The sequence below is a fragment of the Canis lupus genome, chromosome 12 (assembly GCF_003254725.2).
Source record: "Canis lupus dingo isolate Sandy chromosome 12, ASM325472v2, whole genome shotgun sequence".
NCBI lineage: Eukaryota > Metazoa > Chordata > Mammalia > Carnivora > Canidae > Canis > Canis lupus.
The window spans coordinates 10336654-10359280 of record NC_064254.1 but is presented as its reverse complement, the minus strand read 5'-3'; the positions used below and the strand labels follow the sequence as shown (position 1 = coordinate 10359280).

Sequence of the window (22627 nt, the reverse complement as noted above, 5' to 3'; positions counted from 1 at the left end):
GGGGCATCGCACTTTGTGGGGGCTCGGCTCGCCGCGGCGGCGCTCCTCCTTCCCGGTCCTCCCGCGACGCTCGCTCGCTCGCTCCGGCGCCCGGGCTCCGGGACCCCGGCGTCCCCGCCCCCGGCCCAGCCCTGGTTCCGGCCCGGGCTCCTCCCCGCCGCGCCGCCGCCGCCCGCGCCGCGCCCTCCTCGCGGGCTGGGGGCTCCGTCCCGGCAGCCGGCCGCGCTGTCCGGTCCGCAGGGGCGGCCGGCTCCGGACTCCGAGGGGCTGCGACTGAGCCCGGGCTGCGAGTGGCTGCGAGCGGGCGGCGCGCGGGCGGGGCGGGAGGGGGCGGGGGACGCGGGCTGGAGGGGAAGGAGGGAGCGCGCGGAGAGCCTGGGAGGAGGGAGCGAGCGAGCGGCGGAGGGAGGGGAGACCAACTTCTAGCGCTACCATAATTCGCCTAAAGCAGGTGCAGCCGCTTTCGCCCGGCCTGGCCGCCGCTGCCGCCGCCGCCGCCGCCGCCGCGAGCGAAGACCACGTGGGCCGAACTTTAGGGGAAGCCGCGGGGACTTGGGGAGGAGACGCGGGCGGCGGACCTGGAAAAGGCGGGAGGTGGCGGGGCCCCCGGCTTCTGCCTGCCCCCGCGGGGCCTGCGGCGCGCCGTGCAAACCCCAGCTCTCGCCCGGAGCCTGGAGGTACGGCAGAGGCCCGCTCCCACACGCTTCATTGGCTCCCGGCGGGCTGCGCTCGGCGCGGGGAGTGGCCGGGGGCCCCGATCCCGGAGCCGGTGTCCGGCCGGAGTCCTTCCTTGCCTCCCTCCCGCTCCCCGCCGCGTGGGGGCTGGCGGTGAGCTCCGGGAGCCGGGGTTCGGGGGGTGGGGGGTGGGGAGGCTCCTTCGGGGCTTTGTGAACGCTCACCCCGGGCGCGCGCTGACTCCCTTTCCGGAAGGGGAATTTCCCAGAAAGTGCTCTGCTAACCGGCGAAGAAGGGGCCCAAAGCCGGATACACGCGGGCAAAGCGAAGTGCAAAATCGAGGCGATTATCCGGACAAATTAGATTGCAAACAAAACTCGGTGTCTTTGCCTGGGGGCTCGGAGGGATGGTGGTGGTGGCGGTGGCGCGAGTTGGGTTAGGGTGGGGGCGGAGGTTGGGGGAGGGGGTTGGATGGGGGGGGCGGGGAGTCCGGATGGGAAAAGGCCCGAGTGTCCCCGGCCTGGAGTAAGCTGGTAGCAGATGCCCCACCCAGAGACCCGTGGAAATCTGAATAAATCCTCCACTCCCAAAACATCTCCTGTCTCTCTGTGTTGCGGGTGGGGAGAGGTGAAAGACGCCCCAGAGATCTTCAAGGAGTGCCCATGACCAAGGGAGGGCCCTTCTTTCCTGGCCCAGATCACCTGAGGCAGGTGGAGACAGGGCCGACCCTTTGATGCCTCTGTGGAGTGTGAGCTGCAGATGCTTAGGGTGAGTCAGTCCTGTCGCCTGGGGAGAGAGAGAAGGGTCTCTTGGAAGAGAGGGTCTTTCCAAAGGCGCTTGGAAGAAAAGGAACCTAGGAGAGGAGGCTCCTTTTGGGGTGGTATCATCAATTATAATATCCCTTTTCTGCAGGTAGGGATATTAACCTCAGAAGTGGTTGTAAGGTTAGTGACACCCGTCCAGGTCCTGATCCTGTTTTTGTCCCACGGGGTGGGTGTCATGGAGATTTAGGTCCTCCCAGAACCCTTCAGGTATCTAAGTGGGAAATTGTGGGGAGGAAGATTCTAAGTGTCTTTTATGTGACTGTCACAGTGTTCTTCGCAGTGCAGTAATAGCAGTAGCAATAAAGAATAACAACAGCTAATGTTCGAGTCCGAGAGCCGGCCAGGCGGAGGACTTATTTCATCTTCAGAATAACCCAATGAGGTGGATAGTACCATTATCTCCATTTTACAGAAGAGAAAGCTGAAGCATGGAAAGATTACACCACTTGCCTAGGCTTACCGAGCTGCTAAGGGATGAAGCAGGATTCCAACCAGAGCCACTTCGGTGAGGATGGAGAAGAACTCATGGACGCCCCTGAAGCGGCACTGCTTGTGGCTTACCTGAGGAGGAGGGCAGGCTGCAAGGAAGGAAGCCCTTGGTAATGTGATCCTGTTTAGCTTCCATGGAGAGTCAGCTCTGGTGGGAGTCGGGGTGTGTGGACAGGTCTGGGCCTGGCCTGCAGTTGGCTGGTCCTTGTGTAAGCCCAGCTGGGCCGTGGCCATGCCCCCCAGGCCTCCTGCCCATCCTTCCTGCAGAGGCTTGGGGTGGGATGACAACTCGGGACTTTCAGTACAAAAGAAGGGATTTTTGCAGGGGGAGGTGGAACGGGCTTGTCCACCTCTTTTCTGGCTTATTCTGAGTCCTTTCCCCACTCGTTTCCCCATCACCTTCGTGCAGAAGCCCTCCACACCTCCCACGCGGGCTCCCTTGCCCAAAGTGGGGAGTCCCTGGGAAATGCTTAGGCTTTCATTTCAGGTGACCGGTCATCTCCAGACCAGCTTGAGTTTCCAGCGCCCTGTGAGTCACATTGAGGGGGGCACAAGGGAGGCAAAAGGCCCTGTGTTATCCTCACCTAAAGGGCATTTTGGGGAGGAAAGCAAGCCTCACCAAAGAAAGGTACAGAACAAACACCCTGAAATCAAAGCAGCCGGTCTGAAGCTCTTCCCTCTGGTACAAGAGCTCTGTGAGAAGGTTCGAGAGTAGCCCTTGGCTCCCAAGGTGGAGTGATCCAGAATAGACAGGAGGGTCCCGTTTCTATCCTCGTTCCTTCAAAGGGGCCAGGGCAAGGGGCTTTGGCTTTGGCAAGAATGAGGGTCTGTGGTCTAGCCCTGCCAGGAAGGCCATAGTCAGAAGCACAGGGGCTGGCATGAAGCAGCCTTGGGTTGAACTTAAGCCTCCATCATTTACCAGCAGTGTGACCTGGGCAAGTTACATGATGTCTGAGTCCTGCTTTCCTCATCCTCAACACTGGGAGAATGGCTCCTTGGGTGGTTGGCAGGGAAAAGCATGGGCAAATCATTTGCTTTCCAGAAATGCTTCATTTCCCTTTTGTAATCCCTGATTTCCTCACCTAAAAAAGAGGAATACTGACCTCGCAAAAATGCAAACTGTACATACAACAACTACAGTTGATACTTATTAAATGCTTGCTGTGTGCCAGCCACTTGACTCACGTGCCTTTGAGCCTTATCTCCCCAGACGTAGTGGCTTTTCTTATTTTATAAGTGGAGACCTTGAGACTCAGAGAGGTCTGGCAACTTGCCCCAGGTCACACAGCTGGGAGGTGGTGCAGCAAGGATGTGCTTCCAGGTCTTCTGCTCTGAAGCAGGGTCAGCTGCCTCCCTGCCGTGGGGATGAGTGGGCAAGTGGGTGAGCCTATTCCTCATATGAGGCCTGGCACTCTGGGGTGGGGGCGGGGGTGTGTCCAAAAACATTAGTCTCCTTAATCCCACAGTCACAACATATCTAGGCCCAGATGGTTTATGTTTCCATCATCTGTTTGAGTCTTACTTTTTTTTTCCTCAAAACTTTTTTTTTTAGCCTTATTAAGGAATAAAACTTTCCAGCATAACACAGCAGCTCCACTCCTAAAACGCATACATATATGCGTTCCCCAAAAGACCTACACTAGAATGTTCTCTGCAGCACCACGCACAATAGCCATCAACAGTGCCATAAGTGAACAAATCGTGGTATTTCACGGGCTGGTACTTGGCAATGAGAATGAACCAAGCCAATGCCAATGCTATGCACAGCAACATGGAGATATCGCACATGCAGAATGTTGAGCATAAACATACCACACATGAGAAAGCACCCAAGATGATTCCATTTCTTGGAAATTCAAAAACTGGGCAGATGGACAGCATTAGAACTCGAGGCGGTGGGGCATGACTGGGAGAGGGTACGAGGGGACCCCGGGGGAGGTTGTCTGGGGATTATTGTTCTGAGTTTTGTGAATTTGGGAGTTGGTTGCAAGGCAGTGCTCCCTTTGTGAAAATTAATTGAGCTGCTCTATACTCCTGATTTGTGTGCCCTTCTTCATGCTTAGAACTAAAAAGATCAACCTTGTGGCTGCTGCTCTAGTTGAGGACCTCTCTGTATCTCTTTCACTTTCCCCAGCCTTCCCTTGCCAGAGGTAGTCACTTTCTTGCAGTTGGTAGGTGGCCCTTCCCAAGTAAGTTTATACAATTAATCCTTTAGTGTTGCTTGGGTATCTAGAAATTTTCAAATAGAAGGTAACTTTCTGTTCTTGGTCTTTATTACTGAACTTCATGCTGGGAAGATTAATTTAGGTTTGCTACATGTATCTCCAGGTCAGTCATTGAAAAAGGCTGGTGGAGAACATTCCACTGGTTTGGTATGCCCTGGTTTCTTTGCCAGTCTCCTGGTGGTGGACAGTTAGGTTGCTTCCTACCTCTGGCCACTGTGGTCACATGGCAGTGGGCTTGCTTCTGTGTGCACCTCCCCTCCCCATCCCACCCCAGGCCTTCTGTTTCTTTCTCCCCCTTTGCCTCCTGCTCAATCAGGTTGTCACTCCTTTCCCCCTGTGGTTTCTCTACTCTGGATTCTTCTCCCCTCCCCATTTCCCAGCTGCTCCTCCCCACCCTGCTTACTAGTCTTTCTGACTCAGAAAGACCCCAAGAGCCTGTGCTGGGTGAAGGTGGGGGAGGAATGGGAGGGGACAGCCTTTTCCTTTGCCACAAAGGCCCCTGTTCCCCAAGATAAATGATGATTTAAACAAAGAAATATTTCATTAAGGGTTGATATCTTAATGAACTGTGCCAGGAACCCTCAAGACACTCCCTAGATGCCCCCCTTTTAAGGGAGGCTCCTGGGGGGGTGGTGCGGGAAGCTTATCAGTTTACCATATTGCCCTGAGTAGAGGTCCATGTGCTGTGGGGAGCTGTCCCAGGGGGCTGTGGTGTGGCCTGCACTCAGGACTGGGGGTGGGGCCCAATTGCCCTTGCTTGGTGCCAGGCTGGATGCCTGGGCCCTGGGAGATATTTGCAGGGCCCCCTGCAGTCACTTTCAGGGGCTCAGAGACTTAGGCCTAGTCCATAGGGTGGCAGGCATGCGACCCCAGGCTAATTGGTGGAAAATCAGTCCTCAAGGATCAGGAAATGAACAATAATAACTTGACAAGTGATGAACAATTTTCCACCTATTAGAACACAGTGTCTCTGCGTCAAATGAGAGTTCTCTGTGGAGGGATTTCCGTGGAGGGAGACAGCAGGACACCTAGAAGGATGGGCGGGGAGAGTACCCAGTGCCCTTCCCCCTCCCCTATACACATCAGGCAGCCTTTCCTGGAAGAGGGGGTGTGCCCAGGGACAAGGAAAAGCCCAAGAGCTGGCAGGCACGGAGGAAAGACCCCCTTCCTCCTTCATTCTTCGGGAGCTACCGCATGATTTCCTTCCTCGTGAAGACACTGGGGACTTTAATCCCAATTCTGGTACTTTCTAGTCTGAAATCCCCAAGCAAGGGGCTTACTGTGTTTCTTTGGCTGCAGGATGGAGAGAGAAAGGAGGGTCTGGCAGAGAGGTGGGGAGGAATCCGAGAAGTCACAGAGCTTCTCAGTATGGGCAGTGGCAGCACAGGATAGTTTGGAGCCGAGTTGTTCCTTGATTCCCGGTGGCCAGTTTACACCTCCTTCCTTCTCTTGGGCACTCCTGTGGATGTTACAATGTGTTGTTGGCTAACTTTTATTTAACAAGCACCTAGAAACTTTGAACACATTCTATTGTGTTAACTGTTTAATCATTTATGCCTCATCTCTCCGACTACATAACAAATTGAGGTCAGTGGCTTACAATTGTAGTCACTTTGGAATTTCCTGTTGCCCCCGGCACAGGGTGTTTTGCATAGTAGGTGCACAGTAAATGCTTGTTGATTTTATTTTATTTTATTTTATTTATGATTTTATACTTTAGAGCAGAGTTAAAAAAAAAAAAAAAAAAAGCCTGATACATCTCAGAGCAAGTTGATGCCCTGAAGGTATCAGCTGGGGGTTGTGGAACATGGGCAGGAAATGGGTCTTCCTTGACTGGAGGAACAGAGAAGCTGGGAGTCCAGAGAGGTGGGGTGGGACTTGGATAGAAAATGGAACTAGGTGGCACACTCCCTCTCTTGGGGCCATCCCCTCCTCCCAGATGGCTGTGTTCTGATTCTGCTCACTCCTTCCAACTCCCTTCCTCCTGGTCCACAAGGATGCCTTCAGAACTCTGTGCTGAGCAAGGGAAGTATTCCTTCACTGGGGAATTTTTTTTAAAGATATTATTTATTCATTCATGAGAGACACACAGAAAGAGGTAGAGACATAGGCAGAGGGAGAAGCAGGGTCCCTGTGGGGAGCCCGATGTGGGGCTTGATCCCAGGACCTCATGATCACGACCTGAGCCGAAGGTAGATAGTCAGCTACTGAGCTACCCAGGTGCCCCACCTTCCCTGGGGAACTTTGAAGGCCTAGGGTTTGGGGTCTCAGCCACTGGTACTGGAGGGTGAGATGGGATGTGGAGGAGGAAAGTCAAGCTACTGCACTCTCACACTGCAAATAGCTACCACCTATGAAGCATCTTATACCAGGCACTTCTGACACATATCTCTGATCCTCACAGTGGTCTCACTGTGACCACTGGTTTTGGTTGGGTGATTGGTTTCCTTCCTTTCTTCCTTCCTCCCTCCCTCCCTCTTTTCTTTTCTTTTTTCTTTTCTTTTCTTTCTTGAAGGTGGGTCCCAAATAACAGAGGCAATGGAGGTAGTGTGGACATAAGGGGAGATAGGAGAGAGTTTTTATATGTTCATTATTGTGTGTGGCATCTGGCCCATGGACTGGGCATCCCCCCTTTTCCTGTGGCTTTCATACTCTGTTCCAAATCACATTCCATGCCAGGCCTGGGCTCCAGGGCTTACCTCCTTCCTAGTTCTTTTGCCAGCCCTCTTCTTTCTGGCTTTCTCCCCTCCAGTCCCTTCTTCTCTTGATCCTGGCCCTCTAGTCCCCAAGACCTCCCTCATGGTTGTTAGGCAGCAGGAAATCTCTGGAGCCAGGCATCAGAAGGCCGGAATGAGGCTGGGTCTTGATTAGAGATGAATCAACTATGCATCAAGCACTGTGTTAAGCATTCTTCACGTGTGACCTCATTTTGCCTTCTAATAGCTAAGATGATGCAACAGATGCTGTTGGTGCCCTGTTTCTATGCCCACCCCCTGGCCACTTACACTCCCAAGACTTCCAATCACCTGCACCTACTCTGGGCATCGAAGCCCACTCTAGCACTATGTGGGAGGCCAGAAGTGCCAGGGCATTAACAGCTTCTGGGAGAGCCCTCCACCCATGATATGTGGGTATTGGTGTGTAAATACCCCCACTCCCTCATCCCTCTGGTGGGATAAGTCTGAGACATGTGTGTTCTGTGTGTACGCCTGGGGCTTCCCCAGCAGGGAGAGCCCACCCTAGGAGCTGGTGTGACGGTGTACATTCTGTCACCTTCCTTCCCTTCCTTGTCTTACCTCTTCAGTTCTCTCCTGGTATTTCCTTTACATCCTGAATGAACCACATGTACTAGAATAGTTGTCTCAGGGTCTACTTCTGGGGGAACCCAGCCTAAGTCAATCATTTTTTATTTTTTTAGTTTGCATTTCCTTCATTGGGAGTAGTAGTATACATCTTTCATATTTATAAGGGCCATGTTTCTCCCCTCATTTAAAAAGATTGAAGTAGGGGATCCCTGGGTGGCTCAGCAGTTTGACGCCTGCCTTCTGCTCAGGGCGTGATCCTGGAGACCTTAGATCGAGTCCCGCGTCGGGTTCCCTGCATGGAGCCTGCTTCTCTCTCCAACTATGTCTCTGCCTCTCTCTCTCTGTGTCTCTCATGAATAAATAAATGAAGTCTTTTTAAAAAAAGATTGAAGTATAGTTGACATACATTGTTATATTAGTTTCAGGTGTACAACACAATGATCCTGCAAGTCTGTACGTTGTGCTCACCACAAATGTAGCTACCACCTTTCACCATAGGACACTATTACAGTACCCCTGGCTGTATTCCCTATGCTATGCCTTTAATCCCTGTGACTTATTCATTCTACAACAGGAAGCCAGTATTCCCTTCACCCCATTTGGTCCATACCCCTACTCCTGTCCTCAATTATCAGTTTGTTCTCTGTGTATATGGGTCTGTTTCTTTGTTCATTTGTTGTTGTTGTTTTGATTCCACATAAAAGCAAAATCATATGGTGTTTGTCTTTCTCTGTCTGACTTATTTCACTTAGCATTATACCCTCCAGGTTCATCCATGTTGTCACAAATGGCAAGATCTAGTTCTTTTTTATGGCTGAGTAATATTCCGTTGTGTGATATTCCATCTTCCTTATCCATTCATCTATTGGTAGACACTTGGGCTGCTTCCATATCTTGGCTAGTGTAAGTAATGCTGCAGTAAACAAAGGGATGCATATAGCTTTTTGAATAGTGTTTTTGTTTTCTTTGGGTAAATATCTAGTAGTGGGAATATTGGATCATATAGTATTTCTATTTTTAATTTCTTGAGGAACCTCCATACTGTTTTCCACAGTGGGTACACCAACTTACATTTTGGGGGGTATTGTCATTGTCCTTACTTTACAAGTGACAAGACCACAGCTCAATGAAACTCATACACAGTTCCACAATTATGTAAGCAAAGTGCCTGTGTTCACACCCTGGTTTGATACACATCAAGTATCCGCTTCATTGCTCTACCATATGGCTTCTTGAGGATCCTTGTCCCTGTCCCCAGAACTCTGGTTCAAGGCCATTCTCCGTGGTTTCTTGCCTTGAGGGATAAGAGGTGAGGAGTAGGTTGGAAGTGGGGGGTGTTACAGGCCACCCAGCCCTCCCTACCTCTCTGTGGGTCACCACCGGTAGTAAGAGCCAGGCCCTGGGTCACAGACGAAGAGAAATGATAAACACCTGCAGGGCTGAACAACTGGAATGAAGTGACAGGACACCTGGAGTGCTGGAAATGGAGAGGGCTGATCCAGGGGTCCAAGGAGAGGCGCTCAGGCTGAGGAAGTCTTTCTAAGCCTCTGTAGTATTCACAGGGCCGTGACCACTCTTCCCTGTACACTGGAGCCCCTATAAACACAGAAGGAGCTAAGGTGAGAAGATAGAAAAGGACTCCCCCCCCTTCCCCTGGAATGGATATGGATATGTATTTATTTTTATTTTTGAAAGATTTTGTTTATTTGAGAGAGACAGAGAGAGAGGGAGAGGATGAGCAGTAGGGAGGAGCAGTGAGAGCGAAGCAGATTCCCCGCGGAGCAGGAAGCCCTATGTGGGGCTCAATCCCAGGCCCTGGGAATCATGACCTGAACCAAAGGCTTACCCAAATGAGCCACCCAGGTGCCCCTCCTGGAAAAGATATTTAGATAGTGAAGTTTGCTCAGCCTCAGAATGGGAACGCCCTGGCTGAGAACCCCAGGAGCAGGGCACAAATTAGCTTGTCTCTTTATGAGTGTGGAGGTGGCCACTGCACCCAGGGTGGGGATGACCTGATCCCCCCCAAGACAAAAGTTACATGGAGGGAGCATCTCGAAATGTTTCACTTGTTTGGTTTTCATGACAAGTTTAGATTCTCTCAAAAGCAGACTCTGAGACAAAGATTTAAACACAAGTGGTCTATTTGGGAAGTGCTCCCAGGAAATACCCATTGAGGAGTGAAGGGGGGAGGGGTGAGAAGGAAGCCTGGGAACCCACAAGAGCACTCCCTTCATTGGCTGGGACCTCGGGAAGACATATGAGATAGGTCTCAAGTCATCCCTACCACGGGGCAAGGAAGCTGGGGTCTTTATCTACCGCTCCCCCTTTGCCATTGGTTCAGGGCTGCCTCCAGGCACACTGACTCTCCAGCACTTCCAGCATGCCTTGAGCTGTAGCCAAGGGTGTTTCCATGGCCAGAAAAACCCTCTGGCAAAGAGCAGGTATTGGCAGGGAGCAGCCTTGTCCATCTAAAGGTATGCGCCCAGAGGTAATGGGCGGGGTGCCAGCTCCTGGCACACTCTGCCCTCTGTGCTCCTCCTTGACTTTTCCTTTCCATGTGTCTTTGCAGATTCATGTCATTTCCCAATGCCTTCCTCTTAAATGCTTGGTGTGGTTCACAAGGCTTCAGCCTTGACCCACTGCTTTCCTCAAGGTACATGTCCTCTTGGACAATCCCACCCACTCTCTTGGTTTTAACCACATCTGTGGGTTGGTGGCTCCAAGCACTATTGCAATCTTAGACCTCACTCCCACTCTCATGTCTATGAGCCTCCAGAGATGGCATATTCAACATGTCCCAGACTCAGATCATCATTTGTATCCAAAAACATGCCTTGCCTTTGCATTTTTTCTTTGGTGGTGGTATCCTGATCCAGCCTATCCCTCTAGAAACTAGGGATCACCCCTTGATTCTCCCTATCTCTCCCTTTTTACATTGAATCAGTCACCAGTTCCTCTGGATGTGATTTCCAAAATACTCTCAGAGTCATTCCCTCATCTCCATCCCCACTCCTGGTGGTCTGAACTCTCATCATCTTCTCCCTGGGACATTGCAGTGCCCTTCTGGTTGCCTCCCCACTTCTAACCTGATCCCCTTCCTGCACCTCTCTGCAGCAGTTGTGAAAAGTTATATTGTAAGTGCCAACCCCCATGGGGCTAAAATCAAGCATGTTGGCCTGGTACACAAGTTTTCCTTTCTTGAGCCTCTGATTCTATCCCTGGCCACTCCCAGCTTTGCCACTTGGGACTTGTGGCCTGTGCTGTGCTCCTTCCTCTTGTGTTATACTCTCTGCTTAGAATACCTTTTCTTCTTTCTGCTTTCATGGCTGACTCTAAGGCCCAGTTTAGATGACACCTCCTCTTGGAAGTTTTCCTTGAATGCCCCCAGCTAGATTAGACGGTCTTCTTTTATGCTTTTGTAACCATGCAAACAGCAGAACATTCACTTCAAATAAGCTTAAATAACAACGGGAGTTGATTGCCTCATGTAACCAAAAAAATCAAGGGGTAGGGCTCACTGCAGGTGATGTGTGATCCAGGAGCTTTAACCAATGCCATAGGGTTCTCTACATTGCTTAAATCTGCCTTTCCTTGGGTGGGCCTTGTTCTCAGAGTCCTTGGAGGGAGTCCCATCAGGTTTAGACTCACATCCTGCCCAGTCCAGGCCAGTGAACTGTTCAAGCAAACGCTGGCTTGTCAGGACCTGTCTAGGAATTTACTTGCCTCACTCTAAACCAATCAAAATGGCCAAGGGTTTAGAGTGTTCTATTTTGGGGACTGGCAAACTATGGCCAACTTGTTTCTAGAATAGCAGAGTTCAATAGTGGAAGCAGAGACCAGCAAATGATTCCTGTAACAGGACAGATAGTAAGTATTTTAGGCTTTGTGGGCCAGGAGGCAGCATCAAGAATACTATGTGGGGACTTATATAATAAGAAAAAAAAAGAAATTTTCACAAAATTTTTATTGATGGATTATAATTATAATTAAATAACTGAATATTTTTTTTGTAGTACATGTCTGCTAGTGAAAAGAATGAGATTTGTGGGGAGGAGAGGGCTAACATTTTGTTTGATTGGAATTCAAAGTTAATGCCCCCTATTATAAAATTGATGGCAAATGTTCCTCTATAAAAGTAACTCTTGGGGGCAGCCCAGGTGGCTCAGCAGTTTAGCACTGCCTTCAGGCAAGGGCATGATCCTGAAGACCCAGGATGGAGTCCCACGTCGGGCTCCCCGCGTGGAGCCTGCTTCTCCCTCTGCCTGTGTCTCTGCCTCTCTCTCTATCTCTCTCTCTCTCTCTCTCTGTGTCTCTCATGAATAAATAGATAAAATCCTAAAAAAAAAAAAAAAAACCTCTTGGGGCGCCTGGGTGGCACAGTTGGTTGGGGATCAGACTCTTGGTTTTTTGGCTCAGGTCTGATCTCAGGGTCATGGGATTGAGCCCCTTGCCAGGCTTCATGCTCAGCTTGGAGTCTGCTTACAGTTTCTCTCCTCTTCTCCTCTGCCACCCCCCTCCGCTGTTCTCTCTCTTCCTCTCTGTCTTTCAAATAAACAAATCTTAAAAAAAATAAAAATAAGAAATCATTCTTAGTTCACATACCATACAGAAACAGGCAGGATTCGGCCCACACTTTGCAGAGCCCTGAATTAAATCAAACCATTATGAAGCTAAGAGGAGAGACTGTGGGAAGCTGGAAAAGGAAACAGAAGACCACCTTGATGGTAGAGAGGACACTGATACTACAGGTCTTCGTATGTGGGCTACCTTTGTGACGTGCCATTCACAGAGGTGGGCTGTGGGAGCATATTTTTTAAGATTTTTATTATTATTCATCTAAGAGAACGAGTGAGAGCATGAGCAAGGGGGAGGGGCAGAGGGAAAGAAAGAAGCAGACTTTCCCCTGAGCAAGGAGCCTGATGCAAGGCTTGATCCCAGGACCCTGGGATCATGCCCTCAGTCTAAAGCAGACATTTAACTGACTGAGCCACACAGGCACCCCTGTGGGAGCAATTTATAAAGCATATCTTTATAAGACAAGTTCGTGTCCATTAGGCTCCCTAAATCTGACATCATTCCTACAAAATAGGCAGGCAAGAGTGGCTGTACCCTTTTCACAGAGGAGAAATTGAGGCTCAGAGATAAGTGGCTTGTCTGAGGTTTGCAGGAAGGCCTCTCTGGTGCATGTTAGAGGATTCTAAGAGTCTAGGGGCATGTGTTGTGTTGAGTAATTGAACAATTGTGGTATTCCCTGGTTGGGGGGCAGGGGCTAGCCAGCAGGAAGACAGCCTGGTCTGGACATAGCCTGGGAGGCTAGATGTCCAGGTGGTTCTGTGACATTCAGTGGTCACCTGGAATGGGCCTGTCTACACAGGTACTTAGGAACCCAATTCTATTCCAAGACTCTCTGGGTTTAGGCCTGTTTCCCTTATAACCCCCATGCAGGACAGGTGATACTAGCTCAGTAGCCCTGAGCTAGAGAGAGAAATCAGGCTTTGGGCAAGAACGCCCAGGGCCACAAACAAGGAGTCTGATGAGCATCCAGGTTCTGCATGAATGAGGTTTAAACCTTGATGTCGGGCTGACCCCAAGGTGGGGGTAGGCGCTGTGGGCAGCTCTCAGCAAGGACCATCCAGCCCTTCTCAGGGCTGGCCTGACCTCAGGCAGGACTGCCCAAGGCCAGGGAAGGGTTCTAGGGGTGTTTAGAGGCAGCCAGAAGTGAAGGGTGGATGCTGAATTCCTTCCCACGATGATGATAGGTGGTTACCGAGTGTGTGTGTCTACTGGTATGTACACACACACACATTTGCGCATTCCCTTGTCTTTCACACATATTTACAGCCTCCCATAGTCAGAAATTCACACCCATACTCACCTTCACTGTCAGGATCTCACGTATACATTCCCACGATTTCCCAAACTTACCTACCCACTCCCAAGTGTGCACACATGTACTCCAGTATTAGTTTCTAGGGCTGCTATAACAAAGTACACGGCTGTGTACTGTGGCTGAAGCAACAGAACCTTATTATCGATTATTCTCAATCTCTGCCTCCATTTTCACATGGACTTTTTATGAGGAATCTAGTCACACTGCATTAGGTACCACCAGTACCATCCCAGCACTATCTTGTCTTGAGTACACCTCCAACAGGCCTGTTTCCAAATAAGATCATATTCCCAGGTGCTGGGGGTTGGGACTTCAACATATCTTTGGGGGGGAGGGCACAGTTCAACCCATAACCACGTTTATGGCTGTAAAGTCTCACATGTACATATCATACTCCCACAGTGACACACAAATGTATACACTATCGAGTTGCACGGACATGCACACTCACACATTTATGTAGTCATAGAATCACACATACCCATATATACTACCAGGATCATGCACACACAGTCCCCACTCCCAGAACCCCCAGCAGCCCAGACCCCGTCTCCCTCAGTATCTGTCTCACAGACAGCACCACACTCCCTCCGGCTCCTATCCTGCTCCCACACGGCCCCTCGCCACACTCAGAGGCCACCCCACCGGGGTCATGCTCTGAGACCTGGCACATTCTCAGCCTCGTGCTCTGCTTGTACATCTCGAATCCTCCCCCACCCACACAGTCTCTCCCTTTGTGCCACCTCCTCCATCCAGCACGCACAAGTCCCCAAACAACCCTCAGGGCAGGGAGGTGGTGGCACCCTAGTCAGGGCACCATGTAGACAGCCCCATGCTGTCTGGGGTCAGGTGCTCCCCACAAGCCTGCTCCTTGCAGACTCCTGCTTTCCTCTCCTAGGGGAGCAGACAGATAGATAGACACAGGGCACACACACTGTCACCCTCGCACCCGCGCCCCTGCGGCAGCCCCACAGTGCAGTCTGTTCCTCATTATGGGCCAATGCGCCTGTTTACTCACCCAGCTGGAGATGGTTAGAGAGTGATAAATAATGAAAGAGAAAACAGGCTTTTCCCCTCTGCGGCTTCTATTTATGTAACATGTGTCACAGCTCACTCATAGACTTTGTTTCAGAGCTGGTTGCAGGAAATAGTTTATTTTTTCCGGACGGTGGCTTGGGGGTTGGGGTGGGGGGCCAGGGGTTGGGTTTCTGCTCTCACGCCCATGGGAGTTTCAGGATCTGGCTCCCAGAGTCCTCTTTCCCCGGTGCCTCCCCTCCACGCCTCCCCCAGTACCTCCTGGGCAGACATCACAGCTCAGAGCTACCTTAGAACAGAGTTCTCCCATTCTTGGAAGGAGTGGGGTGATGGGGGGCTCCTCCCAGCTGCCTCTGAAGCCTCTCAAACAGATGAGCTCATTTTAAGAGCCAGACAGCTCGAGGCTGGGACTCCCTGAGAGGCGGCAGTGGGACAGGGGGCTTCGCAGGTAGCCTGCACCTGTTAGAGGGAAGGTGCAAAAAGGATTCATCCTACAAAATATGAACAAACAGCCAAGCCTTGCATTCACTTAGCACTTATAAATGTGGCCTCTCTGAGGCTCCAGCTTTCAGGTGCTGCTCCCTGAGGGGAGGGGAGGGGAGGGCAGGGACCAGGAGGGACTTGCCATGGTCCACTCAACTGTGAGTGTGAGAAGCCAGGACTTCAAACTCACACATCCCGCTGCCCCCCCTTCCCCAGGAGCACCTCCTCTGGTAGAGTTCTGGTCAACTTAACTCATGCTAAGGCAGGTGGGAGTAGTTAGAAGGGCGTGGGGCTTGGAATGTAGGGGAATGTGAGCTGTCAGAGATCTGAGATGTACCCCCTCCCAGTCCTTCCCCAAACACCAAAGCAGCCATCCTTTGGGGGGATGGTCCAGGGAGGGAAGAAGCTGCAGAAAGCTGCCCTGCTCCCCAGACCTCAGTGCAGGAAGGTTCTTGAGAGTTTGAAGGCGACTTGACCCTCCTGAGCCCGCCTCCTTGAATGCCAGGGCAGGGAGATCATGTCTTGCTTGACATTGGAGCCCCAGTGATGTTCCAGGTCATCTCCTGGGGAAACCCAGAGATACTGACCTGAAGACTGCAGACTCCACTGTGGAAGATGGGCCGGGAAGCCCCCAATTCCTGCTGACTGCAGGGGCATGTGTACAGGTGGCATGGCATCTGTCCTGCCCAGTGGATTTGGGTTCTCACAGGTCCGTTCCATAGGCGTCTCCTGGCTGGTAGAAGAAGCAGCCACATTCCCAAGACATGGACTTTAAATACCATGTGACAAACAAGACCACACAGTGTGGACCCAGAGTCAAAGAAGAAGCCAAGGAGGTGGTTTTCAAATCTAGGGGTTGTCAGAGTCACAAGGAAGAGAGCTGCCCAGGTGGCTCAGTCAGTAAAGCATCTGTCCTTCAGCTCAGGTCATGATCCTGGGGTCCTGGGATTGAGCCCCATATCAGGCTCCCTTCTCAGTGGGGAACCTGCTTCTCCCTCTTCCTCTGCCTGTTGCTCCCCTGCTTGTGCACTCTCTTTCAACTAACTGAATAAAATCTTAAAAAAAAAAAAAAAAGGAATCACAAGGGAGCTTATTAAATACTGACACCCAGGCCCACCCCTTGGGCGCTAATTTCAGTAGGGAGCGTCCAGGAATTGGCCACACTGGCGAGTTCCTGGGAATTCTGAGACTGGTGGATTTCTAAAGACTTGGAGGTGTTATTTTTTTTTTAATATAAAGATTTTATTTATTCATGAGAGACAAAGACAGAGAGAGAGGCAGAGACACAGGCAGAGAGAGAAGCAGGCTCCACGCAGGGAGCCCGATGTGGGACTCGATCCCGAGGTCTCCAGGATCACAGCCTGGGCCGAAGGCAGGCGCTGAACCGCTGAGCCACCCAGGGATCCTGATTTGGAGGTGTTAGTACCCTAGGTGGACTCTGAAGGCAGCCCCTGCCCTCAAAAGATGAGCCGGAAACATTACAATTGGGTCAGGAGGAAATCTGACTTGTCCCCAAGGGCAGTAATGAATCAGTCTGAAGACTGGTAAATTGGTTGGAAGGAAGGGAGGAAGGCAAGAAAGGAGAGTTTACCAACATCTATTAGGTGCCAGGCTTGGTTATATGACATTTTGATCTGGCTGTTTGGACTTTTTGGCATTTGTTCCCATTTCTGAAACCTAAAACATGATCGGCATTCGATTTCTTATTACTGCACCACAACGCCTACAAACAATAGTGTTCCCATGTTACCAAGGCTCAGAGAGGTTTAGTAACTTGTCTAAGGCCACTCAGGTAAGTAAATCCTGGCAATAGGAAGAGCCAGTGCTCTTTTCACTGCTCCGGGGAGGAATCCGATTGAGGAGATTGAGTAACCGGATCCAGAAGCTGATTTGCAGCCCTCTTTCCAGGGCTCCCTCTCTCCCACCTGTGGAATGAAGAGGATAGATGGGGAGGTACCCTCTCTGCCGCTCACCAAGCCTCTTGCCCTTGGCACCCCATGGACTTTCTCAAAGCCCATCCAGCCTGCATCCCAGTCTCAGAGCTCTCTGCCTGAAGGCAGATGCCCAGGATAGGAAGCTGAGTACCCAGGGTCTCAGGTACCACTTTCCAATTTGGTCTGGGGAGCATTTGTGGCTCTGTGTGTGTGGGGGGCGGGGGTTCCAGGAGAGAGGAGCCAGGCAAGAGGGCACTTGAGGAGCACCCCTTCCTGGGCTTCCAGGAGCCTCCCACATCTCTGTCCCCTTGGCAGGATAGGTGTGTCACAACCTGGAGGCTGGGGGTGTGTCGGAGGGGCAGAGCCGACCAGAGCCCACCGTCCTGGACATTTCTTCATGAAGTGGGCTGAGCTTCATTTCAAACACAGGGACTTGGCAATTCCCCTGCATGCGGAGCCCCCTTCATGAAGACCCAGACAAAATTCTGAGCTCTCATGTCCCCTGTGGGTGGTGACAAGAGTAGTAAAAATCATTCTAAACCTCAGGTGCTCTGCACCTGTCTCTAAACTTCACATTGATCCTTCAAGGTAGCTTTTATTATATTCTCTCCCCACCTCCCACTACCTTGTAGATGAGAGAAATGAGGCTCAGAAAGGCCAAGTGACTGGCCCAAGGCCACACAGCTCTTCATGGCAGAGCTGGGCTGGGACCCGGCCCCATGCGCCAAGCTCACATCTCACTCCTTTCACCAGGCTGCCTTTGCTGTTTGTCTCCCAATGTCCAGCATCTGGGAATGTTCCACGGGTCAACAGATCAACTTGTATGTACGGGCTTTCTCTCATACACGAGCAGGGCAGGCCCCAGCTGCCCTTCCTCCAAACCCACCCTGAGCTGTGATCTCCAGGCAGACTCAGGAAATCTGCAGACCTCTCTGCTTCCTCCACAGCCAGAAGCAGCAACAGCTTGAATTCCCTAGGGGTACAGCCTCAGTTTCCCCGCTCTCGGGCCAACACACCTGAGCAAGGCTTGGCCACTGCTGGAGGCTACCGACTGCACTGGAGGGGCTCCTGCCCAGATCTGCCCCTCACTCTGGAAGCTTCTGAGGTGCGGCCTCCTCCGTCCTCCCCTCTTGCTGCGAAACATGGAAACGTGGGGCCGGTGCTGCCCCCCTGCAGCCCCCTCTCCCTGAGGCCCGCTGGGAGACCAGGCTTTGCTCGAGGGCAGCGAGTGAAGCCGGCTGTAACAGAGAAACCTCGGGCTCCTCTTTAGAAGTCCCCGGAGGAGGCAGATCTGAGGAAAGGCTGCCGAGAAGGCGCCTGCAGCAATGTCAGCTTGAGAACAACCCGGCTGACAGGATGCTGAGCGGGGATTAAGGTCGGGATCAGGGAAACCAGGGAAATGAAGGCAAGTTCCCTGCTCGCCTTGCCGCCACCATGATGATGCTGGGTTTGTCTTCTTGTTTATTCTCACTCTGGGAAAGACAGCCAGGAGGAGGGTGGAGGACACCAGGCCTCCTCGGGCTCTCAAGGGCTCAGGCAGGGTGGGGTGGGGGTTGCGCCTGGGACCCTTCCCCAGCCACTGTCTCCAGTGGGCCAGCCACTCCCCTGGGAACCGTTCCCCCATTGCAGAGTCTGTCCTGAGTGTTGGCGGTGGCAGGACCAGTGAGGATAGACTCGAGCAGGATGACATGGCAGTTGCCAGATGCCCTCTGGGTAGGGGATGAACCGTCTCCACCTGCCTACAAATGCAAGATCCCCTCTTGGGGAAAGGCCAGTCACCCTGACTTGCCTAATCACTCAAATGTCCCCAAAGGGGCTTCTGAGTTCCATGTCCTCCAGTGTAACAGAATTGCAGGGAAACCTCAAACTCTTGTATTGTGTGGGTGGGCTGGTTGGCATTGTGGCTTCTGGTCTCAGACTGCTTGGGTCCAGATTCTGACTTGGCCACCCATCTGCTGTGTGACCTCAGTCAAGTCAGCTGACCTTTCTCTGCCCAAGTGGAAGAAAATAGTAGCAGCTTCTGCTAAGATTGTTAAGAAGACGGAGGGAGCACATGAAAAGTACTTGGTGTAGGGCCTACCACAGAGGATGTGTGTGTGCCGTAGTTTGGTTACCAGGGGGCAGAAAGGAATAAGAGTAGCAGCGGGAAGTTAACCGCCTGAAAGCGTCCCAGAGGAAGGAGGCACAGAAGCTGATTTTGGAGACTGAGACTTGGGGCAGGGGGGGCAAGTGCTGGCGTGAGGGATGGAGATCCTGTTTGCCAGATCCTGTTTGCCTGTTTACAGGTGGGGTTGGAGAGGCGTCTGGGAGGAGGAAAGGATACATTTTCCTGGAGCTCTACTCCCAGCCAGTTTTTCTCCAAAGTTCCTGCTCTAACTAGGGGTGACATGACTATGTTCTCCCAGTCCAGCCAAGGGTACAAAGATGATGAAAAGATGCAGCTTATCATGGTGACCTTCCCTGAATGGAGCTTATTCCAGAAATCCAAGCAATTCAAACCTGGCACCCAAGTTCTCTGGACCCAGTGGGGGTGAGGCAGCAGAGAAAGGTGCAGAAGCTACAAATCTGGAGATAGATTGCTCTCCCACCTACCAGAGTACCTGTGTCACTTGGCAGGAGTCAGTTAGCCTCTCAGGGCCTCAGATGCCTGGTCTGCAAAATGGGGTTAAGATTCACACAGGAACCAAGGAGGCGTCGTTCCTGCTCTCCAGGGTTGTATGCTTTAGGACCTGCTGAGCCTGGCCCACCACACAGGCCCTCCTGGAGGAGCCTCAGTCCCTCACCCCATCTTTGAACACCCTAGGGTGAACAGGGTAGTAGTAGGGTAGGGTCTGGGTGGGAGTGAGAATGGGGTCCCAGTAATTGAGGGAAGGGTCTGCTGAGTCTGGTATCTTGGGAAGAGCACCTGGGCCAGGGAGTCTAGTCTCAGTGTGTGTGGAGCTTCTGGCTGGGAATTTCTATCTCCCCAGGACTGGTTTATAGAAAAGCTAACTTCAAAAATACATCTTTTATTATTATTATTATTATTAACCTGGCAATAAAAGTTATATCTCTTTATTATAAAAAATTTAGAAAATACAGGAAAATATATAAAAGGAGATAAAGTTCAACCATAATTCCACCACTCAGAGATAACCATAGGAGGACTTTACTGTATCTTCCAGTTTTTTAAAGTACACATACATGTTCACACGCGCTTATGTAGCTTTATTACAGCATAATGTGCTTAATGTATGTATCTCTCAAAAATTTAGAAACATGATCATGGAATAGTATCTGGCTTTTTGATTAAACAAAAATATGGAGAACCTTGTCCCCAGGTCATTAAATATTCTTCTCCAACAGAATTTTTAGTATATGTGCTGCCGAAGCGAGCACCCTCCAACAGAATTTGATGACTGTACAGTGCTCCATCTTTTGGGTGTGTAATAAGAGACGTATACGTAGTCTCCCCTTATCCTGAGGAGATACTTTCCAAGACCCCCAGTGGATGCCTGCAACTGTGAATAGTCTTATGTATATACTATGTCTTTTTCTATACTTATACATCTATGATAAAGTTTAATTTATAAATTGGGCACAGTGAGAGATTAATAGCAATAACTAATAGTGAAATGGAACACAGTTCCATTATGACAATAACTGTAATAAAAGTTACATGAATATGATCTCTCTCTCTCAAAATATCTTACTGTTCTGTACTCACCCCTCTTCTTGTGATGACATGAGATGTTAAAATGCCCACATGACGAGATGAAGTGAGGGGAATGACACAGGCATTGTGCCTGGAGCACAGACTACTATTGACCTTCCAGCCAGTATGTCAGAGAGAGGATCATCTACTTCCGGATGTGGATGTGGTCGGGCCGCAGGTAACTGAAACCATGGGAAGTGAAACCGTGGATAAAGGGGAGCTCCTGTACTTTTATGAGTCCTCAATTGTTGGTCATCCAGAGTGTTTCTAGATTTTTTCTGTTATAAACTGCACCGTAATGAACATTCCTATAGAGAGAGCTGTGTGTGTGGCTCACTTTGCAATGTTTGTTTCTGTGTCTGTCTACCCACCTGCCCCCACCCCAGCCCCCACCTCTGCTTGGAGTGTGAGACTTTCTAGAGCAGACTCTGCATCTGCTTCCCTAGCTGGGCTCCTGGGTCACTGTAGACATCCAGTAGTTAGTTGAGTTGCATTGCATTTCTGAAGCCTGTGCTCCAGAGGGTGAGACAGGAACGGTGGGCTGATGAGGGAGGAGCCCACCTTCTCTGCTAGAACCCCCAGGGATCCCTGTGCCCCTTTGTTGGCCTGCCAAGTTCTCCTAAGGAAAAAGAGGTTCCCAAGCCCAGAGCCAGTGGCCATCCTGGAGGCACACAGAAATGTCTCCCTTTATCTCCTATCTTCCTGGTAGCAAACCAACCGTCCTCGCCTTCCCCTGTCAGGACCCTCCCCCTACCTACCCCCCATCTCTGACTCATTTGAGCTCTTTTGTTGTGTCTTCAAGCTGAAGGCCCAGCCGACAGAGCCCTTTCACCTGCTCATTACTGCTGGAGCAATGTTGTGGCAGCTCCCCGGGCTCCCCATGAAGCAACCTCTTCTCTGGCCTCCCTTTCTGACAGCACAGCCCACTGGGCCCCTGGCAAGTGCCCACTTGGCACACCTCAGCTCTGCCCCGCTCCACCTCCCATGGCACCAGGAGTCTTTGTCTCTTGCTTCCAGGGCTCTGGGTGCAGGCTGGCCTTCCTCCTGATATAGATTTGTAGAATCATGGATTTTGGAGCCGAAATCCAGCTTCTAGGTTTTTCAATAGGTCTTACAAAAAAAAAAAAAAAGAAACAGAGAAAAAGAGAGAGAGAGATAAGAGACCAAAATCGAGAGGTAAAACTTCCTAATTGAATGTCCCCCTCTCGAGCATCCCTGCTCCTAATTTCCTGCAGCTTTCTTTCTTGTTTTTTATCTTCTCTTTCCCTCTGTTTCCTCTCCCTTTCTTTCCATCCCTTCTCTCTCTCTCTCTCTCTCTCTTCCTCTCTCCTTCTCTCCTCTCTTTCAGCCCTGACACACTCTCCCACCCTCCTGTCCTCATTTCCCCTCCTCTCCCCTTCTTTTTTAAGTTTTTTTTTTCTTTTAACTTTCAAGGTCATTCCGGACTCCTGACGCCGCCAGTCCCTCGGTGAGACGTGAGCGCCATTGGCGTCCGTGGCCTCTGTTTCCGTGGCAACCCAGTAACCATTAATTTTCAATTAAAGGAGACAAAAAGCTCCATGACAGCTCCAGGTCTGCTGAAGATGTCAAGAATCTGTATTAATATACAGCAAGAGAGCATAATTGTGTGTCCATCTTCCAGAGCAGCGAAAAATGGAGGGATAATTACCAGCTCGAAAGCCACTCTGTAATTTACTTCTTACTGTCACCACAGCCCTACACATTAGCATAAATTAAAAGCAGAGTTTATTGTTATCAAAGTGCATTGATATCGCCAGACCCGCTTTCTTCCCTTTAACTGTTTGTCGTGGGTGAGTGACTCCCCAGCTCCCCCCGGGTCTCCCTGGGAGGGCGGGGAGAAGTGCCAGGGCCGGGGATGCTGGATCTGGAAGGTCTGCAGTCAGTCCGCTCTTGGCCATGCAGGAGAGCGAGCGGGCAGGACAACGGTTAGGCCTGGGGATGGTGGGCAGGGACTAGGCTGTCTATTCACCTTCCACCTGTGAGTGCTTTGTTTTGCCTGAGAGCCCTACAGCTCCTTCCAGGGTTGCCACCCGTCTTGGAGTTACCCTTCAG

At 51.1% G+C, this 22627-nt stretch overlaps 1 long non-coding RNA gene across 2 annotated transcripts; it reads left to right on the top strand.

Moving 5' to 3' along the window:
* The first annotated feature begins 415 nt into the window (after positions 1-415).
* Positions 416-22293, top strand: LOC112641567 (uncharacterized). 2 transcript variants are annotated; one of them, XR_004804190.2, is made up of 5 exons: positions 416-677; positions 1912-2098; positions 16835-17023; positions 17614-20732; positions 21989-22293. It is a non-coding gene; the product is annotated as an uncharacterized LOC112641567 (long non-coding RNA). The 2 variants fall into 2 exon arrangements; XR_007401135.1 differs by lacking the exon at positions 416-677 and having other exon boundaries at positions 1173-2098.
* Positions 22294-22627: the final 334 nt, after the last annotated feature.